We start from the raw sequence: 26,726 nt of genomic DNA on the forward strand, positions 1-26,726 counted from the left end.
TGTGAAGCCAACTGCAATGGATCATTGATCCACCAGGGGGTGCAGTGGGGTTCCACATTGGAGTCATGTGAAATCAACTTCGACACAGTAAACTGGATGTACAGTATGTCTGGTACTAATGTATAGCGGATCTTTGTTAAGATCCATATGTCACGGATAGGATCATAGTCTGTGCTAAATAAGACATGTAATCATTTACAAAACATCACCATGTTAAGTCGAAAAAAACGAACGAGCCGGCTCTCCCGATTTTTAATCCTAATTTAATCATCATCTTCACCACGATCATTTATGTTTATGTTCGCCGAATTGACATGAAATCACTGACAAATATGAATATTCTGTATTCAACTTCATTGAAACGATCAGGATGGGTGTTATTTTTCCCCACAATGACCAAGTCGCTGCAAATTATCCCGTTTATTACATGGCCACATTCTCAACAAAGTAACGACATGACTCCCAATCTTAATTGAAATGCTTTTATGGATTTAGAAAATGTTTTTATTGATTTAAAAAATAGTTGTATGTATGGATTTAAATTGACATGCATCCGCTAAGAGAAATAGTCACTAGACACTTGACACAGTGGCTTGAGGCAAAGCAGAAAAAGAACACTCAAACCGAGAGATGTTATTATTACAACGTGACTTCACTATTATTTAACAACAGTTTTTATTGGGTTCTTTTATTTGGGGTTAAGTATAGGTGAATTGCACTAATGTGGGAAGATCGTGATGTCTCCTCCGATCTGCTTTATGATATTCTTTCTCCCGCTGTGTAGATTGGGGGACCCCCGTCCTCTGTCTTCAATGTGAAACAGAGGATTTCGACATTCTGTATTCCTTGCTTACTTCCTTAAACCTTTTCTCCTCCTTATCTCTTTCATGACTTTTTATTTAATGCTTTATAACAGCTGTAATAGTTCGTTTAGAACAGGCACCTCACTCGCAATCTGCTCCTCCGCAACGCCGCCCACCTCCCTCCGGCTGAAATTATGAATGTACAGTAAGGCATAGTAATCATAGATAACACGGCAGGGTCCGTTACAGTTTGTTTTCATCTGATTTCAAATATTTCAAATGTCTGAAGTTAATAAATACATTCTCAGTGTTCAAGTCAATCACTGACGATGCTTACAGTACGATATCATAAAATCTAAGTGTTAATGATTGTCAGTAGAGATGGGATGGCAGAAGGTGCTATATATATATATATAATTCCAAAGCTGGTAAAGACCTTTCAAATTTAGCAATAATAGTCATATAAGAAAAGTACTGATCTAATAACAGAGATTTGTTCTTGAATCAACTTTTTTATGGAAAATGTTTTATGTAATTTTATAAGGACTTTTCAATGTTTGACATCGCTCATGTGAAATCAACTTCGATACAGTAAACTGGATGTTGTGGTGCCGAGAGACGGGAGTCGGAGGCGGGGTATCAAAAGTACAAGCTAAACTTTTATTTAGCATCTGAACACACATGTAAACAACTTCATGCCCGGGAAGCGAAGACCGGCGGAAACAGCTGGTCTGGTTCACTAAAATGTCCGTGCGGAACACGTTGTCACTCCCCGATCCGTCCACCTGCCAGATCGGTACTGCGCATGTGCGAGATGGTCCGCCATATTGCACAACTCCGTACGGCAACCCAACTAGGACACTTGACGTATAGACCGTCTAGACGGCTGGCCAATATGCGAATATGCATTGCGCATGCGCGAGTCTTATGATCTTATTAGGTGAGTTAGGTGAGTTAATTATTAGTTGTTAGTTAATTAGGTGAGTCTTATTAGGATATTAATGCCATACATTTTTGCATACATATGTATTCAGTATGATAGCTGTCTAACAGAAGTTAAATCCATTTCTCACTTATTCTGACAATGTACTTAACCCCAAATAAAAGAACCCAATGAAAATAGTTGTTAAATAATGGGTGAAGTCACGTTGTAATAACAATAACTCATCTCTCTCGTTTTTTTTAGTTTTCTTTGTGTGCTTTGCCAAAAGCCACTGTGTCAAATGTCCTAGTTGGGTTGCCGTACAGAGTTGTGCAATATGGCGGACCATCTCGCACATGCGCAGTACCGTGATGGCCTGATAGGAAACAGAAAAAAAATATGAATACCAGTCGTCACATGGAAATAAACAATATATTTTATAGCAGAGAGATGGTGTAAGCAGGGATTAAATTGGGCCGGGGCTGCACATACGACGATGCTCTGACTTCATCACCCTCGCACATTTGTATTCCAAAAACGATATGTTAAAACTAATTAATACTTTCTATTTGTATTGTGTCATTTGGTGGCATCAATGTGTGCATTTGATACAAATAATGGAGCAGTTCCTTTAGGGCCTCATATACAGTATAGCCCTCAAGGTCTAATAATGAGACCCCCCGCCCCCAAATCAAATCCCAATTTAACCCCTGGGTGTAAGTATTAATGATTGACAATGAGGGCCAATAGTACGTACCGCTTTCTTTTTAACAAGTCTGACTTTGCTTGTTTTTTTGGTCGCAGGAGACGGGCCTCAATAAAGTTCTGCCATTGGTTGTGAAAAACAACGGTGGACATAGTGGAAAGTGAAATTGACATTGTCAAATTTAATAAAAATACAAAATAATGTATCTGTGTACGTGTTTTACTATGTGATCTGCATGCACTTATCAAACATTTAATTAAAGAATGGTGATATACACAGCTGTGATGCAGCGGGAGGAGCAAAACACACACTTCAAGTCAGATCATCACCCTTAGCTATTTCAATTACCTCTCAAACAACCTAAACTAGTTATACATTTTAATTTTAATTTTAAATAAAGTCTTTATGACTCAGAATATGAATAATATGGGTCCGTTACAGTTTGTTTTCATCTGATTTCAAATAAACAAAGTCATCACCCTCGCACATTTGTCATATGTTTACAAAAAACGATGTTAACACTTTCTCGTTCTTAATATATGCTATATTTAGGGTCGATATGTGTTGAATTTACTTTAAAATAGCAGATCACTGTGATTCGGCTTAGTGAACGTGTGTCTCTTCTCCGCGGCTCCTCCGTGCAGAGAGGCCCCCCCCCCCGTTGACAATTCACGAGCGTCTAACTCTCTCCCCCCTCCCCCGTCGCACCTTCTAACAGAACCCAGAAATGAAAGAGTTTTAAAAATGTTTACGTTTTGGTACGTTTTTAGGGAAATGTTGTAATATTGCAACGTTGGCCTTAGGTGGGAGCAGAATTTCTGTATTTCTACTCACATTGTCTGAATAAATATATTGAACAACTAAGGGTTCATTTGCAGGATTGATTGCTTACTTAGCCCTATATCAGTATATAGCATGAATAATAATCACACATCACTCATATTTGTTATGAATAATCATTTATCATTTATTAAATAGTAAGTTGCTTTGGAAAAAAGCGTCAGCTAAATGCAATTTATGAAAGCCTCACTCAGGATTTTTTTAACAAGTGTTTTTATTGCTCTTGGGGCATTAAAAACAAGATTTTAATTTTAGTTTTTTATATAATATCTGCATTTTCTCTTGTGGAAAACTAAGTCTTAGTTTGGCCATAGTTATTTAATATATAGCGCCATCTCCTGGTTAAATCCTGAAATTGAAAATCTGGCAACGCCCTCTTGGAAAATAGTGGGAGGGCTTAACATTCCCAGATACTGGTCTTTAGCAGGTCTTAGGCAGGTAACTGGCTGGTAGTAGGCAGGAAGCTGTATGCTGGAGTCTGAAGTAAGATGCTCCATGACATCAAGTCAAATTCCTCGTACGTGTGAACCTACCTGGCAATAAACCCGATTCTGAATAATATATATATTCATATATCATACTTGATTTCTGCAAACCTTTTTTTACACATATTGGTGCACATTGTAAAAAAAACACAAATATCAACAAAAGAGGCAAAGCCAAAACAAGGTTCATTTTCATTCCATTTCAATGTCATTTTTTATTTTGGGGCAAAACGCTCTTAACACAGCTAAGAACTTTTCTGACCTTTCTCGGGCCTCTGCTGCTCTCTGATAGAGGATGTCCTCCCTTAACAGATTAAGGTAGGGATCCTCTCTCACCCTCTTTTTCGTTCCTCCTCTCCTCTCCGTGTCGTCCTTCTCTTTTTCCTCCTCATCCTCTCGCCCTTTCTGACCTTCCTGGGCAGTGCTTGGTCCTGGATTGTCCTCTCAGGAGGCAATCAGGCAGGGGGGTGAGACCGCCGCAGACTGCCCTAATGCCTCATCCATTAGGACAAACCAGGCCCAAGTCGCTGCCGTGGGTTTCCTGTCCTGAGGCGGGACACTTGCATTCCTGAACAGTGAAGACCAAACACATACACACATTAATATATGAAAACACAATACATATAATCATGTCTATATAACCTCTCATACCTTGTACTTGTTTTTGAGGTTGTCCCTTGGACGTGGGTTACCCTTCCCTCAATCCCCATCTTTGCCACAATTGTCCGATGTAAATGATAAGGAGGAGAAAGCAGCGATTAAATTACATCTTGAACAATATTTACTACCTAAACAATCTTACTTGCTTCTCACCGATAACCATTGGCGGCCGTGTCCCGACAGCCCGTGAACAGGTGCCGGAGCTCAACACGGAGGCGTATAAAGGCCTCCGTCTGCTCCTTAGTCCCTTGAGCAAACACCAGAAACAACAGTATGTTATAATGCCGTGTGTAATTAATGAATACCAGGCCAAACACTCTGTTGCCAGTTTATTACAGAAACTGAGCTTAACTGCAGTCCGGCAACAAACAATTGTGCCACTCTCTCTTAACGGTTTCAACATAAACTGTACCGAAAATAAATACCTCACGATGTACCTAGCTAATTATGAACTGTTGTAGCAAATACTTTTGGATGGTTGGCTTAAAGCCCCCCCTCCGCTAGATGAGGCTGGTTCTATTTAATAAAGAAAAGGATTCAAAACACCGGAATAAAGGTTATAACAATAATCTGATTTTACTGGTAAGAAACAAAACACGTATACAAGTTTTACAGAGTACTCCGGACTTCAGGTTTCTACTGCTGTGCGATACAGGTATCGGGACCAGCCTGTCAGCAAACAGGAAGCATTTTACATGCATAAACAACAGTATTCATATTCATATTTTGGGGCGGAGATGTGTTGACTTCTTCCTTCCCATTTTACTGTGAAGCGAATCAGAGAGTCCGTGGGGAGGAGCTGTGTGAGCTGCTCACTCCCCCAGGTGTTTTTACTGGTTGGATTCACTTCTGGTCGGGTCCAATACAGCAAATCAGCGTTCTGAGAAAAAGTATGTTTTCTTCTGAGATTCGGAAGTTCACAAGGGCAGAGTCAATCTTATCTCTGCACCGATATTCACTCCCTTACTTTCCCAAGGAATATTTCACACAAACTATTCTTTCCCAGACAACCAAACATTGTACACAGATATATTGAAGCCCAGAAAGAACCTTGAAAAGATTATGTGTGTGTGCTGGTGGGAGGAGGTGTATGTGTGTGTAACAGGATCTCTGGGTCAGTGAGTTGTGAGTGAAAAGACAATATTTATATATGTGATTACTTAAAACAGTTCAAACAATACATGTTCACTAAAATACAATTCAAAATAATACATGTTTACTTCAATACAGTTTAGAACCATATCTGTTTGCTTTACTTTCACGGAACACATTTTTGGTGATAACAAATTTAACAAAGTAACATATTTACCAACACATTTTCTACGCCTCTGTACATACTTACATTTAAATGTGTACTGTAGTGATGTGTCGGTCGCGTCCTCTTTTAAAGGGGACCTATCATGCAAAATGCACTTTTGTACGTCTTTTATACATGAATATGTGTCCCCGGTGTTCCAGGGAACTCACCAAGTGTCAGAAAACACAACCATCTCTCTTTTCCTCCATACCCAAATCTCTAAAAACGGGGCTGCAACGGATCTGATACAGACTGATCCAGATTTGAACATTCCTCTGACGTCAGGACGGCGGAGCTGACCTATCAGGGGAATGAGAGTTGCCGTGGCATGGTAACAGCAAGGTAACACGACGCTCGTAACTCGGCCCCCTCCTTTGCAGGGGGGCGTGGTCAGCTCCAGCGCATGCAAAGACAGGGTGGAGGAAAGCAAAATAGAGCGAAATGAGGCATGGCTAAAATGCATGATCGGTTTGGTATTTTGAAAAAGAAAACGTATAAATATACCTTATAGGTATGGCCCTACAATATATTATTCAAATATAGCATGATAGGTCCACTTTAAGTGAACGACGGGAGCCGGCTCGTGCCCTCGAACGGGAATTTTTTTTGTTGTTAAGTAATACAAGACAGAATGATATGATGATCTCCGCGCTACAGCTGCTCCATGCATGCATGCAGTGACATGTAATATCCAAGGATTAGAGACTGTTGGATGCTGCTGTTTTGAGCATTGCAATATATTTATTTGCACTATGTTATTTATTTATGATTATCCTTAGGCTCAGCAAAGATTTGATGTCAGCTGTTGCTGTCTTTTCTTCTATAGTTAATACTGAAATAGAGCTCTGCTGTTTTGTTAGGGCTTTTTCTTTAAATATAATTTTAAAATGTCGATACAGTAGCCCCTTTGCTTAAGTTTTTATAGGTGTTGCTATCTGCTTTGTGTAGCGTGGTTCTACAAGCAAGTCTGTGCATTCATTGGGTGGTATCAGAGAGATACAAGGGTCTGTAAATGCAATGAAAACAATTGGCCACAGCAAATAATTGATATTAAACATGTCATTTTTACTTTTGAATACTTCAGTACAAAGGATGTATTGAATAATTTAAGTGATATATGTGTACACATATAAATCATTAGTCAAAACAGGGCTAAATTTGATTGAATTATAAAAGGTATATGTGGTAAACTGAAGAGCCGTTTGGGAGCCGAAAGAGCCGGCTCTTCTTGGTGAGCCGAGCCATATGATCCGGCTCACCAAGAAGAGCCGGATTCTAACCATAAAATAAATCTCTGAAACACAAACAAGGTGTTTGGATGTTGAAATTATTTTCAACATTCCATTGATGTTGTTTCTAATTTTTGAATGATTTAAGCCATCATTCTGGCTAAATCTTACATGGTGGTTTTTTTAAATTCTATTCACAGTCCTAAACAATTTTTTAAAATTTTTATAACGCAAGTATGAGCTATGATGACATCGGCAAAGAAACCATTGCTGAACTAAATCAACACAAAGCTATCCTGACTGAACCTGATAATTGTGTAAGATGGGCTGTAATGAACCGTGGTAAATAAATTAGAGAAGATGGAAGACATTAACTAAGGGTGAGGAGAAAAGAGAGAAAAAGAAACATTGGACCAAAAACAACAGTAGATGACAGAGTGTATGCTTTGCAAGAAGAGCTCAGAAGTTCATTAGCAGTACTCAGGAGTGCAGTGCAATTTGGAAGAGAAATAAGAAGGGGCAGGACACACTTTATCCGTGGCTTATCACGGAACTGTTACAGAGCTAACACAAGCGGACGCTTATTGTGTGCTGTGGCATAAATTGGGTGTTTATGCTTGTAATATGGTTGTCTTCAATATGGACAATTTTAGAATAAACGTTAGATGTGTAGTCAGAGGCTTGATAAGTTGTCAACAACAAGCAAAATGTGGCAGCTACTTCGGCGTTAGCTCAACTCGGTACATTAGCCGGTGAGTCAGCCACGGATCGTTGTGTCAGCAATAATTCAATTCAAACAGATACATTAATCGAATAACTTTTATCTGGCTACTTTGTGTTGGTAGTTATTAAAAAGGAACGCCGTTTTTTAACTAACGTTTAATAGTTTTGTATGTCACCATTTTCTTTCTGTCTTTTAGGAGATTCAAAGTCTATCGTAGCCGTCCTACCTCTCTAGGATCAAACAAACTTCTTTAAACTGAGCGTGTTGTGTTCAAAATTCCAGGAAAGACAAACGACTTCTAAGTTCAACTATTTATTAAAAGAGAGTACAAGATATATTGCTATATTTTGTTGCTCTGTTTATGTTTTTAAATGTTTCATGTGGAACCTACTTGAGCAGAGGCCTGTACTACGAAGCTGGTTCAACCTAACCTGGATATGTTGGAGTTAGCCGGTTGGCCTAAGCCAAAACATACGCGCTGGCGCTAAGCTGTACTACGACGCCGGTTATCAAGTGGATCGCTCAAGCCAGCCGTGTCCTATCTAGTTAGGTGCGCGTTCACATAAAAGGGATGGTATTTGGAGCATTCGACCAATCGGAATCATGGAGAAACCACGAGCTACGTATTTCACGGCCGAGGAGCAGACAGTCATCATGAGCCGCTATGAAGATCTGAAACATATATTGAAAGCCAAAAGCAGCACCCTGGCGGCTGCCAAACGTCGCCAACAATGTTGGCAAGACATTGCAGACTCCGTGAATGCGTAAGTAAAATAAGTATATATATAATATATATGCCTATAGTCTATATGCAACAGCGTGCAGAGCTGCACATCTTTAAAAAGTGTATTGGATGCACGCCAGTCATGTACAAAAATAAATCCGGCGCTTCCAGATTAATGTTCTACTTTATAGGATAAATAGACCAAATTGATCATTGAGTGGCAGCCTTTTTTGCATTATAATATCATCGACCGAGGGTCACAAGTGGACTTTAAGCCTAATATTTTTGTAATCCTTTTCATTTATAGAACTTTTTTTAATTCTAGCTGTACATGACGTTTTTTTTTCCTTTTTCAGATGCAACCCTGGCGGGTCTAAAAGGACTTGGGAGCAAATGCGAGTGAAATACAAAAACATCATTCAATCTGGTAAATGTCCCTCTTTTGCGATCTTAAAAATATAACTACACGTTTAGTATTGCTTCAATTAGTCTGTGTTTCATAACTGTATAGGAAAGCAGTCACATTTTTTCACAATTCTTGCAGCCAACAAGAAAAGAAATGAGCAGAGGAAGACAGGAGGGGGGCCCTCTTCCAGCAGCTTTCACCCCTCCCACAAAATGTGGGTCGGCCCTTGATGGCAGGGGTGGAAGGGGGGGTCTCTACAGACCCTGGTGGCAGCAGCTCACACCACCTTTTCATACAGGGTAAGAGTCAGGGAGCTTTAAACAGCTGGGATGCTATACAACACAATTATATATCTATTTTTGTGGTAGTAAGTGACATGTAGGCCTATTTTATTGTTCTGCAGATGATGGGGAGAACGTGGTGTTGCTGCCCCCCCAAATCACCCACTACCTCATCCAGAGGTAACGTAACCTTTGGTATGTCGCCCTATATGGTCGCTGAATATGGATAACACAGACCATTGACATTTCTTATTTTTTTCAGGAGTGCCTGGATGATGATGAGACGCTGTCTGTGTTCTCAGAGAGCGCTCTGCCGGTACACTTTAGTATTTTGTTACCAATGATATGAACTTCTCAATTTGCCTCAAACACAGACAGACAGGGTGTGGCCACGTTGCTTTAATTTGATTACTTGCACATGGTGGTGGTCTGCACATGGGACAAATGACTACTCTCTATTGAAAAGATATTTGCTGTGCTCAATTTGCAGGAAGAAGAAACTCTTCCACCCCCGCAGCCTGGGCCCTCCACATCTAGGGCCTCCACATCTAGGGCTTCATCACGACAAGTAATTAATTAAACTGAATGTAAAAGTATAGGCAACTTTAAAATGCTCAGCTTTCTTGCTGTGAGCCATGCTTGAATGTTAAAGCAACATATATGTGTTTCATGTGTTTCAGGCTGAAGCTGACTCTGTGAGGGCCCTTTATAAACGGACCCTCGTCCAAACAATAAAAATAAATGCCCAAACCATGGAATTAAATGCCCTACGCATACTAAAAATGAAGTTGGAGGTAGAGAAACTACAAAGAGAAAGACAGGTAATTTTGTAACATTCTGTCATTTATTTTCAAGTCAAAGGAAAGGTGCATAAGGTGACCTTTATCTTTTAGGATACCTAAAAGAGAAATGCCTTTTTTCTTTACTGAAAAAGTAAACCACTAATAATGTGTTTTTCTCTTTTTCCTTCAGGAATGGCTGACAAAATAAAAACCTACATAAATCACCCAAGGCCTCTCTCTGTGTGTTTTTTTTAAAAGTATTATGCAAATAACACTGTGATGGCATCTCTGACAGCCCTGCCAGTAGGGTAGTCTAGGGTGATGGGGTCGACCACATCTGGAGGTTGGGGGTTTGCAGGAGGGGCCCTCTCCTTCCTCATGGTGGCGATGTTGTGCAGCACAACACAGGCAGTGATTATGCGGCAAGCTCTTTCAGGGGCCACTCTGAGCCCCCGCAGGCAGGTGAATCTGGCCTTCAGTATACCAAACGTCATTTCTATCCTGACCCTGGTCTTGGCATGGGCCACATTGAAACTGGTTTGTGGCCCTTCACCAGGGTCAGGATAGGGGGTCATGAGGAATAGCTGGCAGGCATAACCCCTGTCTCCGAGCAGCACTCCACTGAAGAGCCCTGAAGAAAAAGGAATATTTCCACAATAAGTACCACAAAAGGCAGCTTAAGAAGCACAAAACAATAAGAATGTACAGTTGCCATACCCTGCTCCAGTTTGTGACACAGTGATGACTGAGAATATCCGTGAGTCATGGACTGATCCAGGCCACAGGTGGCCTGCAAAAGCATGTGGGGTTAACAAGCCTACTTCCACAATAAGAGCATCATAGTCAGTGTAGCATCAATGTTCATTTGAAATACGTCCATGTTATAGATAAAGATAGTCCAAGTGTGAAACATGTACTGTGTGAATATTTAAATGTGTGAGTTCCTTTTATCACCCAGACTTCAATGTGTGTTCTGTAAGTGAATGTGCAAGATTTACCTGAATGTTGAGGCTGTGGATGGATTTGCGATTGACATAATCGCCTTCATTTTCTCCCAGGGACGCAGAGATCGGAATGTGTGTGCAGTCAATACAGCCAAGCACCCTGGGAAACCCTATTAAATAGTAGGCTGCATTTATTATACAACAGTGTACGTCATAGGAACAACATTCACTGTAAAGATATAATCACATATCATGCCATGCTGTAAAATCCCTCTTTGATCGTCTGCGTGGGACATGTGCCAGGAAACACAATAAAGGACTCTGCGAGCCCTGTCAGAGCATGTGCGACCTTATGAATAGCACTGCAGACTGTATTCTTGCTAAGGTTCTCTGCATCCCCCACGGCATACAGAAAACTGCCGGTTGCAAAGAAGCGCAAAGCAATACATACAGTCTGCGGCACTGTAAGGCCACAACTCCGATGTGTGGCATTACCAATATATGGCTCGAGGAGCTGACACAGATAAGTCAGCCCTTCTGACGAGAACCTGTATCTTTCATACAAATACTCTTCAGGGAAAGCCAAAGGGTTTATTCTGTCCCTAAAGATCCTCTCCAGCCTGAGAGCACCTCTCACAATCTGAGCGCCAAGCTCCACAGTGTCATCTACAAATGCCGACGTCATTTTCACAGAGATCTCATTGGTCGATAGGCGGAGCTTTTATAGGCTGATCTCTTAGCCTGCCACCTAACCTGCTCCGGAGCAGGTTTGCCGCTCAGCATAAGTTACCATGGAAATCTAGCCTGCTAAAAAGAGAACCAGCGTCGTAGGACCGGAAAGCCCGAGATTTCCCTGAATTTAGCCGGCTAAGCGAAAATCCAGCTTCGTAGTACAGGCCTCTGGTCTCCCTTGAAAAAGAGATCAATGATCTCAATGGGATACAACCTGGATAAATAAAGGTTTGAAATTAAATGAAAATATATTCACTTGGCCAAGGACTCCGTCACGTCATAGAAATTACAGGCAGCAAAGCTGTAATCTGTAACCACTATTTCCGGAAAGAGTCCCGAACTTCGTGCGACAATACATTTTATTACATAGGGCGTTGCCCGTACATTTATGATTGGTCAAGACTAGGTGAAGAGATACCGTGGTTTGGACTTGGTTCTCTCTGGTAGGAGCACAGACTTTGAAAAAGGTCTCTTCCTCCCAATCAGCATTCGGCCGGTGTTCCGGATTAACTGGTTTCCCGATCAACTGGGGCACAGATGTGAGGGGCGTGGCCTTCGACTGAAATACACATTTCGATCGCTTCTTCTGTCGTTTACATACATCTTTTGGTATATTTGGCTCGGTAGGAAGACTTTGATGCACATTCAGTACCAGTGTGTGAGGTTGTGGTTACGATGGCGATATCCGGACGCGAACAGCGAGGACTACAAAAAACGAAACGAGTTGACTGGGGATGTCTGTTCAAAACATTGCAAGCTCCAATAAATCATTTAAACCAGCTATTGTTGCCAGACTTATTACTGAATATCGTTCTTAATGTGATACCAAGTCCATCTGAGACCTGTGTACACCTTCAGATGCCTCCAAGTGAAGCGTACGTTGTTTACTCACAGTTTGAAAGCAGCGTGGAGAACTCCTCAGCTGTGGTAAACTGTGATCCGCTCGAATAAATCATTAAAACCAGCTATTGTTGCCCGATTTATCACTGAATATCATTCCTAATGTGATACTAAGTCCATCTGAGACCTGTGTACACCTTCAGATAGCCTCCAAGTGAAGCACACGGTGTTTACTCACAGTTTGAAAGCAGCGTGGAGAAGTCTTCATCTGTGTTAAACTGTGACCCGCTCAGGTAAACGGCGATCCGCCCAGGGAACTGGGACCCGCCCATGTTAAACTGTGATCCACCCAGGTTAAACTATGTTAAGACTTCTGTGGCTATCTACCAGCGATCATGTTTAATATGAAAGACTACACACACATTTATCCCTTATAAAAACAGTATTCTGCAGCACTCATCCAGATAAGATGTGACTGTTAACTCGTTTTGCAAAGATAGCAGCAGAAATGTCATTGCTGCATGTGCAGGGATACTTAGACTTTAAAATGCTGATGGGTCATTAATGTTGGTCTCGGCAAACAATATTAGGAGTCCTCTATTCAAACGTAATATTCAGTGTGTAGCGACATGAAAATAACAAAAAAGTTCATGCTGGACGCAAAAATCACTCCAGCCCTGCGCGTTATGAGTGCGCCACGGATCATAAAGTAAATCATTGTGTTGAAAACACTGACGTCAATTACATTACATGACATTGCATTTACCAGACGCTTTTATCCAAAGTGACTTACAATAAGTGCATTCGACCAAGAAGATGCAAACTTGAAGTGAACAGAATCACATAAGTCAGGGGTCTGCAACCTTTTTGATATGAAGTGCCATTAAAAAAATGAATTGTTATCAGCGTGCCAACGATCGAGAATTATCAACGGGGGGGGGGGGTTGAGGAGCTTGACGCTCGTGAACTATCAACAGGAGGACGGGGGGGCCTCGCTGCAGGGAAGCAGTGTGTGGACCTCTCAGCGCAACTTACATGATGCCGAATTTAATACACACATTTAAATAATTGGTTTAAACGGCATAATAATGACGATCGTCCATTCTGTGATTCTCCAGAACACACATGTTATGATATTAGCGTCATGCAGAGTGAGATGAGATCGCAGTCCCTTTAAGAGAGAGAGAGAGGGGTGTGGCGTGTGCATGTGTGTGTGTGGATGGTAGAGCGAGAGTGAGCGAGCATGTGTATGTTTCTGGAAGTGAAACGAGGCAGCAGAAAAACAGAGGTCTGTGATGTATTTTGTGAAACAGAAGAACAGCTAAATAAATGCAACGGCCTCCCAAGAAGAGCTCGCCTCTCTCCAGTCATTTAAGCTAAAGTGGGTTATTGAACCTGAAGCTTGTTGCTTCTGCCCTCCTCGACTATACGGTCTGGGAGCCGAAAGGAAAGTTCAACACACAGATGGCCAGTCCGCCCCTTTGTAGCATATTATTTCAATGAGAGATGAGCAGATCGCCACTGGGCTTTCAACTAAAGACACACACAGCCACGCAAAAACTGCGGCATTTGTACAGCTCCTTATGGGTACTGCAATTTGTGAAGTGCTTTCCTCCGGGGTGAAACGATCAGCACTGCACCACGGAGGAAAGCGGCAGAAAGTCACCTGGAGTTAAACAGAGCGGGGCTGCGCTGCGTGCATGGCTTCCTTCTGCAGGTAACGGGGAGACGCGCTCTGGCGGCGGTCTCGTTCAGGATCCGAAAATACAATTTAAATATTTTTGCACACTTATTCCAAGTGTGCCACTGGTTACGGTGCCGCGTGCCAGCATTGGCACGCGGCAGGGGTTGCCGACCCCTGATATAAGTACATCAGGTTTCATAGAGCCAAAACATTTCAAGTGCTACTCAACTGGCTTTAGATAAGCCAGTCCTTTATTAGTATACAAGTGCTTTGTTAATCATTCTAACGTCAATAAATCCGTTACAAACTATTCTTGTTGTCAGTCTTACATTTGTATCATATATCGTTATTAATATGATGTCGAGTCGATTTGATACCTCTTTATACTTTCATGCAGTCTGTTAGTGAAACATACAATTGAACAACAGGTGTACAAGACTTATCATTAATTGGGGCATGGGTCCAGTCTATATAAGTTGGATTAACCTTTCACAATTTTGTGTGGTTAGTGAGGAGATAGCGAGATATATAGAGACATAGAAAGATACATAGATAGATAGATAGATAGATAGACAGACAGATAGATATAGATATAGATATAGATAAAGAGAGAGATAGCGAGATATTGTGAGTGATTGAGCGTTGCCTGTGATAGAGTGATTGTCCTGGTGAGTGATAGTGGGTGAGTAATTGAGGTGCGACTGTGTGTATTTGAGAGAGGCTGGTATTGTACGTTTGTGTGTATTTGTGACTTTGTTTGTTTGTCTTTGTTGTATTAATTTGTTTGTGTGTGAATATGTGAGGGTAAGTAGGTAGGGAGGAGTAGGCGCATAGGCGAGACAGGTGGAAGTAGGTGTTGGAGTAGAAAGAGGGACAGAGAGTGTTGGAAAATGGATCCCAGAATTGTCAAACAAATTCTGGATGTGAAAGTCCACCACCAGTATCCTGAGGGGTCAACAAAGAAAGAGAAATATGTCATGAGGAGAGCTGACACCTTCAGGATAAAGGGTAAGGATGCATGCCATATGGACTCTAGAACACAATGATAATATGCTATGGTAAAACTAATACATCTAATATTATGACATATAAACACCAGATGGAGAACTGTACTACATCTGCAGGCGCAAAAAAAATAAAGCTGAGCACCTTGCCAAAGTGGTCTCTTCTTCCGAACAAACAAACGAACTGTTTGAGGAGTTTCACTGCAGCAATATTGGTGGACACTGGAGTGGAGAAGACTCACTGTGCGATTATTGCTCGGTACTATTGGCCTGGCATGGAGAATGACATACGCAAGTGGGTGAGTTGGTATCTTCAAAATAATGTGGTGGAATACACATTCAGGTTCAAAAGTAGAGAACAGAGGAGTGTAATGTGTATTTAAAAATTGCTGATGCTGTATGCGCAAACACCCTATCAGTTTAAAATATAATATAGCACATTTATTTGCACTACATATTTGTCATAACTTTGAAATGATGTTTGTCTGTTTTAGATTGCTCAGTGTCCACAGTGCCAGGCCAAGAGAGCCAACATTAAAGAAAAGCTGGAGTACAGTCCGATAGAGGTAAAAATCAACAATGGCATACTGGTATTGTCAGTGTAGAAACACGTCAACAGTGATTTACTGTAATGTATTTTTTTTTTTTTCCAGGTTACGGAGCCTTTTGAACTGGTTGGGATGGACTTAGTGGGTAAACCCACAGTAACTGATGGTGGCAACCAGTACATATGTGTAATGGTTGACTATTTCACCAAATGGGCAGAGACCTACCCACTTAAGACTAAAACAGCAGAAGAGGTGACCAATTGTATCCTTGATTTCTTTTACAAATTTGGTGCACCTCAAAGACTGCTAACAGACCAGGGCTCTGAGTTTTGCAACATGAATCCCCAATATGTAACTGGAGTTGCTGTGCTAACCTGTTTGTCCTAATGATAATTTCAAGGTCAACTCTGGCCTGTGTGAGACGCTGAACATAAAAAGAAGCCTGTGCTCCGCGTACCACCCACAGACCAATGGCCTTGTGAAGAAATTGAATGGCACTATCCAGAGGTATTGGTTTTCAATATCTGATGGAATTCACGCTCTTCATAGAATAACAAACACATTTCCTAATGACTAATGATATGTTGCTTTATCATACATGAGAACCCATATGCTCTCCTGCTTCCTCATACCTATACTTGAATTCTGCATTTTAAGGTCGTTGAACAAAATGGTGGCTGGTCACCCCAAACGCTGGGACCAGGTGCTCCAGTCCACCATGTTTGCTCTTCGGACCAAAAAGCAGCTGACCACAAAATACAGCCCCTACGATTTGATGTTTGGGAGGGAGGCTAGGTATCCTTCAGAGGTGCCAAAGGAGTACCTGGTAAGATGTTCTAATGTTGTCATCCTTTTCAAACGTTTTCATTTGGATCATCTGCCTTCTAAAATTCTAACTGTCATTTGTTGCAGGTCAAAGAAGAGAAAGTCAGCAGGCTGGTCGAAACGGACGAGATCCATGAAGGCTTGAAGAAACAGGAGGCTGTATTCACAGAGGTGAAACACAATATGAAAAGAAGCCAGGACAACGTCCGCAAAAGTAAAGTCAAAAAGGGCCAGGAGGACAACTTCCAAGTAGGGGATCAGGTGTTGCGGAGGAACGTGAGACAGGAGCAAAGAAAAGGGGGAAAGCTGGAGGATGACTGGTTGGGACCATTCATCATCCTGGAACTAGAGGGGGAAAAAGGCCATTGTTGGTAAGGGTGCAAAGAAGCTGCAGACCAATATTGACCATTTGACACATTATTTCCAGCCAGAGAGGATCCCTGCCAAACTACAAAAGTTGTCCGATCCCTCTCCTCTGGCTGGTCCACAACACACAACACACAGACACACATCCACAGCACACAAACACCCACCACACAAACACGACAAGTGGCACCTCCATCCATGGACTGCGACGCCGAAATGGCACCAAAGGATCCTGAACTTTGTAAGTAAACAGACAGAAAGTACACTCCAAATGATGCATTTCACAAATAACTGCCATTGCTATATTTACAGTAATTCGACAAATATGGACAGGGAGGAGAAAGGAGACGCTCTGGTGCAAGTTTGGGCCATATAGTGTATACAGAAAACGTAATGGACTTGGCCCCAGGGAAGTGGTTGGAGGGAGAGGTAAGTTACAAAACAAAAGAATATTGGACTGATATTTATTGAGATTGTATCACAAGTTATTTTTGTACTCTTAGATCGTCAATTCATATTTGACTATGGTGGGAAGGAAAGCTGGCGCTCTCCTGATAGACTCCTACCTCATGACGTCGCTCTGGGAGGGAACCCACAAAGGTTCTTTGAGAAGTGTGAGTAGGACTATATAGTAGGATGATTTCTTTTTTTGTACATAAGTAGGCCTATGTATTTTGTGTATATGTATGTTTGTTTGTCCATACACACAAATACATACTTATGTTAGTGTATACATTAGTTGTTGGAATTATAATATTTGTTTTTAGTTGGACCTTTTCAAACATGATGTGGCAGTTGGAGCAGTCAACACGGACACTGGACACTGATTGTAAGTAATCTTCCATGTAAACAGATCTAGACGGAACCATGACACTATCTGATGTAGGGGTTGGTTATAATTAGTATTTGCATTTCCATAGATCATGTACCTAAAGGAGAAGCGGTCCCTGTACTTGGACCCATTTGGGGCCACAGAAGCACAGATCGAAAAATGCAAGGACGTAACAAGGTGAATGAAATGTCAGCTTTGATGTGTGCATTAGATAAATACATGTATTCATACACCATGGATCATCTTTTGGGAGCAACAAAAATGTAATTCAAGCATTTTTGTCCTTGAACAGGATTCAAGTGATCTTGAATTAAATGATTTGACTTGGGCATATGTTAAAAATGGCAAACTGTAATAAATGTGTGTTTTGTGTGTAGAGCATTGGTCCGCAAGAAGTGTCCGGAGATGGGCATGCGCAACCGTTGCTCACCCTAAGCAACAGGACTCGGCATCATGCGGGGTGTTTGTGTGCAAGGTAAACATTTGATTATATCTGTTGCTCTTTGTCATTATTAAAAAGTGCTCCAAATTATACTTATCGGACACTTTTTAGCTTGCAGAGCAGATATTGTCTGGCCAAACCGTCGACTACCCTGTTGACCAGAAGGGTGTGGCCATGTTGCGGCTGGACATGGTGACAAATTCAGGTATACAGAACTCTACCAGGTATACTTGAATGTGTCTATATTGCCATTAAACTACATTATCTTATTGTTTACAGATGACCTATCCCAGCTCTGCAGGGCTTGTGGGGAGCTCAGCTCGGGGGCTGACATTGATACGTGGGTATGTAGAGAAACTCATGTCCTGACCAACCTTCTGCTGGAAGACTGGGATGCACCTTGGATAGGTTACCTCAACATCACTGGGTGAACACTCACTATCACACAGCTATTGAAAATGTATAGTTTAATTCACCTAACTTGCATGTCTTTGCACTTTCGGTGGGCACTGGAGCAGCTGAAGGAACATACCACAGACTCCACACAGAAAGGACCACAGCTAAGATGTTAACCCTATATCTGACACCCATTGCCATACTATGTAAAGAAATAATGTCTAAGGAAGTTAAAACGGCTTCATTTTACATCCTAATCAGGATGATTGATGTGAACCTGACAAAATGTTTGACAGTATTCTAAGGTATTTATCTTTTTCCCTGTCAGATTGAGTGCACAACCTGTCAAATGTGGTATCACGTTGGATGCATGGGACTGCCCTCCACAGAGGACGAGTATTTTTGCCCTGCATGCAAGTCTTGAGTACAACCTGCCTCAGGAGCTGTTGATCCAGTTCTACTCTTTCTACTTTCAACTCTGTCTACCCATAATCCCGCCCCCTCTCAATCAACTTCCTCTTGACTGTCTTTTCTGTTTATTTTATTTTACTATATTCATTTGTTTGCCTGTCCTTGTTTGTCTACCCTCCATCATACTGTAAAGCGACTTTGAGTTGAAGAAAAGCAGTATATAAATATAATGTATTATTATTACTCAGTCTGTTCTCTGTACATCCATCGCTGTGTGGTTTGGATCCCAACAGGACAGAAAAAGGCTATATTCCTTGTATGTGTACACATGCCAAATAAAGCTGATACTGAATCATTACTATCATTGTTGTTGTCTTTCCTTCTGTCACACTAATGAGTAAGTCTATCTACTATACAGAAGCAAAGCTTGCATTGCATAATAGAACATGAATTTGGCCACTGTTATTATAGTTGCAATATGTAAAATTAGCCCTTAGCACACCATAGGGGACGTGATGCCTATGCTGTAAAGTATTTTATTTTGGTGAGTCTGTCCAAGACAGAAAAGACAGCCAGTATTGCTAGAATATAAACCTTTTTTTAAAATTGCATTCTGTTTCTAGCGCAACAGCTTTGATCCAGGTTTACATCCTATCAGCTACTGCATTAGCAGACATAGCAACAGGAAATGGGGGGCCTATTTAAAAAGTTAGTGTTTAAAAATGTCTATATTGTGAGGCTAAATATTATATTATAGCATAATGTTGCATGGCAAATGTAACGACACACATGGCCTGATTTGCATATTGGAACTTTATGTGTGCACTAGAACACATTTATATGTACAATTAACAGTTATCACAACATAATGTGGGCTCGCAGGCTGATAAACTAGGATATCTGATCTCGGTGGGTCTTAATGAGGCTTGATACAGACCTCAGTCAGTAGCCTATACTATTTCTAAGCAAATGCCTACTATAATATGTATATTATAAGTGTAGATACATTCGCTCACATTATAAATGATGGTCGGGTTGCATCTTTCTGGAACTTTTTAACAAGGTTATAATGCAACATATTAAAGTCTAGTGGTGTAACACTTTGTGTAGATCCGTGGCGCACTAGTAACACGCAGGGCCTGAGTGATTTTTGCTGTTGGGATTCGGGTTTGAGTCCAGCATGAACTTTTTTGTTATTTTCATGTCGATGGACAATGAATATTACGTTTGAATAGAGGACTCCTAATATTGTTTGCCGAGACCAACATTAATGACCCATCAGCATTTTAAAGTCTAAGTATCCCTGCACATGCAGCAATGACATTTCTGCTGCTATCTTTGTAAAACGAGTTAACAGTCACATCTTATCTGGATGAGTGCTGCAGAATACCGTTTTTATAAAAGGGATAAATGTGTGTGTCGTCTTTCATATTAAACATGATCGCTGGTAGATAGCCACAGAAGTCTTAACACAGTTTAACCTGGATGGTCACAGTTTAACATGGGCGGGTCCCAGTTCCCTGGGCGGGTCACAGTTTAACACAGATGAAGACTTCTCCACGCTGCTTTCAAACTGTGAGTAAACACCGTGTGCTTCACTTGGAGGCTATCTGAAGGTGTACACAGGTCTCAGATGGACTTAGTATCACATTAGGAACGATATTCAGTGATAAATCGGGCAACAATAGCTGGTTTTAATGATTTATTCGAGCGGATCACAGTTTACCACAGCTGAGGACTTCTCCACGCTGCTTTCAAACTGTGAGTAAACAACGTACGCTTCACTTGGAGGCTATCTGAAGGTGCACACAGGTCTCAGATGGACTTGGTATCACATTAAGAACGATATTCAGTGATAAGTCTGGCAACAATAGCTGGTTTAAATGATTTATTGGAGCTTGCAATGTTTTGAACAGACATCCCCAGTCAACTCGTTTCTTTTTTTGTAGTCCTCGCTGTTCGCGTCCGGATATCGCCATCGTAACCACAACCTTACACACTGGTACTGAATGTGCATCAAAGTCTTCCTACCGAGCCAAATATACCAAAAGATTTATGTAAACGACAGAAGAAGCGATCAAAATGTGTATTTCAGTCGAAGGCCACGCCCCTCACATCTGTGCCCCAGTTGATCGGGAAACCAGTTGATCCGGAACACCGGCCTGTGGAAGTCCCTCCCTACTCTGTCGCCATCATACGTAATTTTTTTGGAGTCTTCATAATGCTGCTTCCTAGCTATGTGTGGGAGCGGAGCTCACCCAAAGCTCAAGGTCGGATTGATGTCCTGTTTATGAATAACTCTTTGTATTCTTCCAGTGTCTACACCTGAGGCCTGTACTACGAAGCTGGATTTTCGCTTAGCCGGCTAAATTCAGGGAAATCTCGGGCTTTCCGGTCCTACGACGCTGGTTCTCTTTTTAGCAGGCTAGATTTCCATGGTAACTTATGCTGAGCGGCAAACCTGCTCCGGAGCAGGTTAGGTGGCAGGCTAAGAGATCAACTCAGTGAAAGCACCGCCTGCTGACCAATCAGAGCTCCGTGTGCGGAGTTTAAAGCGATCAATTCATATTACAGGATAGAGGAAATACAGAAAAACTGCCGTTGCAGGAAAAGACGGCCGTGAAAATTAATAGAATATCCCCTCCCATCTTCAGAGCAATCTGACTATTATAATATTAGCGTTAAGAAAGCTTACTTAAATATCTGCCACGACATAAGTAACCGGATCAGAGTAACATTAAGTACAGTCCGCGGCACTGTGAGTGCAGACGTCGATGTGTCCCATTATCATTCATATCGTATCACATCATAATGTATCATATATTTCCTTATTTGAGTCAGCTTCTTGAGCTGTATCTGGCCGTGCAACACTCAGTGTCACATACTGTATGCAGAAGTATTATTTTAAGCAACACATTAAGTTGACGAAACACTCGAGTCAAATGTAATTAAAGTCAGATCGTGTCTTGGACGGGGCAGTGATATCATAAACCTGTTAATGTACGCATTCAAACACTTTTTCTTTTACCAGCTGTATTCAGGTGCAGCTATGTGGCTTTTATCCTGGATAAAGTGTTTAAGTCATGGATGTTTAAAGTTTAACTTCTTCATATTTGACTAATATTAAAGTTCACTTTTCATTCAGGAAGTATGACGCTGCGCTGTCAGTGCACTTGTCCGTGTTTGAGATTGGTCGAATGCTCCAAATACCACCCCTTTCATGTGAACGCGCACCTAACTAGATAGGACACGGCTGGCTTGAGCGATCCACTTGATAACCAGCGTCGTAGTACAGCTTAGCGCCAGCACGTACGTTTTGGCTTAGGCCAACCGGCTAACTCCAACATATCCAGGTTAGGTTGAACCAGCTTCGTAGTACAGGCCTCTGACCTTGCTACTCTGTATTGCAGGCTAAAGACGTCTATTTATTCCAAAGTCACAGCAACATAAAATGAGCACAATAAGCTTATAATGTAATAATAAGAATCAGTCTTTCTAATGTTATATACAAATAGTCTCCACAGCGCCTCCTGCTTTCTCAATATGCCACACCAAATTGAACTGATCAGTTGGCTTTTATAACCCTTGTTGTGGAGATCAGCTCCAGGTGTGTGGACCTCCGAACCTGCTCCCAATACTGCTAATTTGGAGAGGGTGGAGCCACATGGCAAGGAATGCAGATACCTTTGATTACCCTGCCTTTCAGCCTCTTACAAATGACATTATGTGGTAATCACAGTGCACTGCATTCTACCATGCTTTGGATTAAGACATCCTTATGCACTAAAAATAGCAAATGTTGTACACAAATTGAGACCCAGCACCCATGTGTTGGTGAAGAGTCATGTAATGCACAATGCTGCTCTCTAGTGGGTAGAATGTATATTGCTTTGAAGCTGCTTTCATTGGATTTAAACAATTTATCAAAAATGTTCTTACATATATCAAACATTAACATGGATCACAAAAGTAGCATAAGGAAGGAAACTTAATTTTTAAAGCTTCCTGTTAGAGGAAAACAAGCTTTATAAAAACTAACTGAGCAGCCTGGAGCTGGCAATATTCTGTTTACACCAAGAGTTAACATAAAAATGAGTATAACACGGGGACAATGGAATGAAACAAGACATACGTAAAGCATTCTGTACAGTTAATGTCACAATGTTGTGGGAGGAAACACCGGTGTATTCTGGCAACAGTGGCGTATAAAAGAGGTGTGACACACAGCTGGAATCATTTGAAACCATGGCAGGAGCACTGCACAAACGTACGTGTTGTTAATTGTAAGTTGTATTAGTCATTTAAACGATCAGATTTGCGATCAACCTTTCTCCATCTTCATGCAGTTAGATGTTTTTCTAACCGCATTTCTTTCTGTTTTTATCTATACATTTCAACTACACCCAATCCTACTGCTATAATCGTGCCATGATGTTTAAAAGTGCAAACGATTGATTATATCAACAAGAACAAGTTTTGGATTCAAAACACTTTCACCCTAATTAAAATGAGGTCAGAGAAAGACCAGCTATTCACAGGGAGAAGGCACACCGCAAAAAAAAGCCTGGGAGTGAGGTACTTATTCTATAACTGTTCTTCATGTCATCATTTTTACTGTGACATTTTCCTGGATTGTGAAGAAATTATCCATGGCATTTATGTATTGGTGGTTACAATTGGTACTTTAATATAGTCTGCTATTAATTTATTGGAAACATTTTTCATGATCTCAAATTCATTTTGATTATGAATTAAAATTAAAAGAGACGGATTTAATATCTGTCAGCAGGAACAGCTTTTTTCATTTAAAATTTGTATTTATTGTCATTTCCATTCATCACAGCTGAGACATGGATTCCGTGATTTGGCTCGGTTTAAAAGCCCTGCCTCCAGCCTGCAGCTGGCACATTTGAAAGACACGGCATTAAAAACAACACAAGTGTTAGTGCCGTTACTTAAAGTTATTTTTATGCCTACAGCAATACCGTTACGATAATGCAATTCTGTTCACATTTATTTAACCCACAACCAGAGTTGGGTGTGACGCGTTACAAAGTAACGAGTTACTGTAATAATATTACTTTTGTCGGTAACGGAGTAGTGTAACGCGTTACTTTTATAATTCAGTAATCACACTACAGTTACTAACATTGCCCCGACACGCGTTACTTCGTTACTTTTATAAAATCAGTCATAATCACACTGACAGACAAGAGGGGTTTCCGCCACAGGTTTATATGTACGTAATCTGCGCGACTTGCACGTCCACATCTCCGCGTGCAGTGCTGCATAAACATGGCTGAGTCAGCGATAACTTTCGAGGGGTGGAGGTATGCCCATTATTTTGAGTTCGTCCGAAGAATAGACAGGAATGTGACGGTGAGGTGCAAACTGTGTCCAGGCCAGAAGCTGTTATCCACTGCTGTAAACACCACGTCAAACCTCAACAAACACCTGCAAAGAACACATGCTAAGGTGAAGCTAATAGCTAAGGACCGGACCCCCGAACCCAGAGTGAGGATGTTGTGAGTGCGCCGCCGCAAGAATTTGGAGGACCGGTAACCAAAGCAGAGATGGACAGGCTTGTAGCATCCTTCATAGTAGAGGTAATGTTGCCCATTTGCACAGTGGAATCACCATCGCATCGTTCAGAGATATACTGCGCAAAATACAGATAGCAGGAGACAGAGGACAGCCATGGTCAGAGCTATCTGGATCAGTCTTATGCGACAATGGAAACTGAACTAAAGAGAACATTTGAAACTTTAGCAGTCTGCGTGATCTGCCTGCAGGGAGGGGCGGGCCGGCCCTGCGAGTAAAGTAACGAGTAAAGTAACGAGTAAAGTAACGAGTAAAGTAACGAGTAAAGTAACGAGTAAAGTAACGAGTTACTTTATGTAGAGAGTAACGAAGTAGTGTAATATATTACTTTTTTTAAAGTAATATGTAATATGTAATATATTACTTTTTTTTAGTAACGACCCCATCTCTGCCCACAACTCATATTTCTATTATTGAACGCTTTATATTTTATCAACAATGTTCATGTAAAAGTCCAGCCAAAGGCAAGATTTTATTTTAGCCCATAGCATTCGTTATTTGTTCATTAGACTACCTGCCACGTAAAGACATAAGTACCATCATTCATTTGGCACAATTAATTTTTTATAAATAATTCAATATATTTAAATCTGCTCATTTAAATATTGAATCTGTCATTTCTATGTGGCATTATGTGAGTGAAATGTCAATTGGTGTGTCCTGCACCGTCGTGTCTTTTCGGCAGTGCCGACACCTTACGCAATCGGTAGGCTGTTGGCAAAATAAATCACTCTGATTGGCTGTTCAGCTTAGCGAATCAGTGCATGAGAAGCGAAACGGAAGTGAGGGACCCAAACAAACTATTAAGAAGGCAAATCTGAGATTTCATTTAACTCCAGCTCTCGACACAGGTTCGAGAAAGCCCCATGAGCTTCTCGCTGTAGAATGAAAATGGAACGCACACGCTATTTGTTGTTTGTTTATATCACGCAGTCTGTTCTTCTTCTCTCGGTTATCACGCAGTCTGTCTTCCGGTTGTTGCCTCTTTTGAATGACGAATACACACTACCGCCGCCTGCTGGTTAGGAGAGTTATTGCCACTCACGCATGCGCAGTGCGTACGTGCTACTTGGCCGTCGGCTGAAGTCTTTGCGGTGTGTTCCAGTGCGACTTGTTGGCCAAGACGCAGGAGACGTGAGGCGATACAACAATCGGGTCCGTCGGGACGTATTCTTTGGTGTCAGTTTGGTGTGTCTGGGCCTTAAGTTGTTCGTGCCCCACCATTTTTGTACATATTAAAACGCCACTAGTTAAAATTACAATGGATTGTACAATGCAGGGGTAGCCACCATCCCCCGCAATGAAATAGCCTGGAGGAGAGTACAGAGCCTCTTTATCAATAACACTGTGAAGACATGGTGTCGTGGACAGAGCCAGGAAAAGCCAGGTTTGTATGAACCTGCCCTGCCCTTCCCTTCACATACTGACTGCAAACTGAACTTGGGAAAGGGCTATCGAGTACTTTCTTAATGCAGGTCACAACCAGTCTGAGCATTTTCCCCTGAGCGAGTTCCTCCTCCTCCAGCCTTCATTTTATATGGGTCATTAGTGAAGATCAGGAGCACCTGAGCAGAGGTGGAGCCAGGAGCAGATCACCTGAGCAGAGGCGGAGCCAGGAGCAGATCACCTGAGCGGAGGCGGAGCCAGGAGCAGATCACCTGAGCAGAGAGAGCAAAGGGGAGAAGTGAGAACAAAAGGGGGGGGAGCGTGTGATTACCCGATCCGTACCGGAAAGCCGATTTCTTCTGTGCATGTGCTCAAATAAGCTACTTTATTTTACAGTTTTGTTCTATGGTGTTGTTGAAAGTGTGCCGATATATATATTTTTTTACAACTTTATTCAACAACAACATTAAAAAAGAAATGCCACATCCCATTACATCCCATTCCATCACGCATATACAGCTCTGGAAAAAATTGAGACCACTCCAAGATTTTCTTAAATCTCAATCTCTACACGTATGGCAGCCATTCCATTCCAGTGTCTGTTAGATTCCAACACAGAGAAATGTTGTCAGTAGTTTAGAGAATAAAATATTTTATTTTGTATTTTACTCAAACACAAAACTATAAATCCCAGTAAAACCAGAGAAACTGATAATGCTTCAGTGGTTTCTTAATTTGTTTCAGAGCTGTATATATATATTAGGGCTGTCAAGTTAACGCGTTAATAACAACAACAACAACAAAAAATGAACGCCACTAATTATTTTAACGCGATTAACGCATGTGTATTTTTTTG

At 41.4% G+C, this 26,726-nt stretch overlaps 1 pseudogene; it reads right to left on the reverse strand.

The window, feature by feature from the left end:
• Positions 1–10,119: 10,119 nt before the first annotated feature.
• Positions 10,120–11,488, reverse strand: LOC117488639 (annotated as a pseudogene).
• Between the last annotated feature and the right edge of the window lie 15,238 nt (positions 11,489–26,726).

The sequence above is a fragment of the Trematomus bernacchii genome, unplaced genomic scaffold (assembly GCF_902827165.1).
Source record: "Trematomus bernacchii unplaced genomic scaffold, fTreBer1.1, whole genome shotgun sequence".
NCBI lineage: Eukaryota > Metazoa > Chordata > Actinopteri > Perciformes > Nototheniidae > Trematomus > Trematomus bernacchii.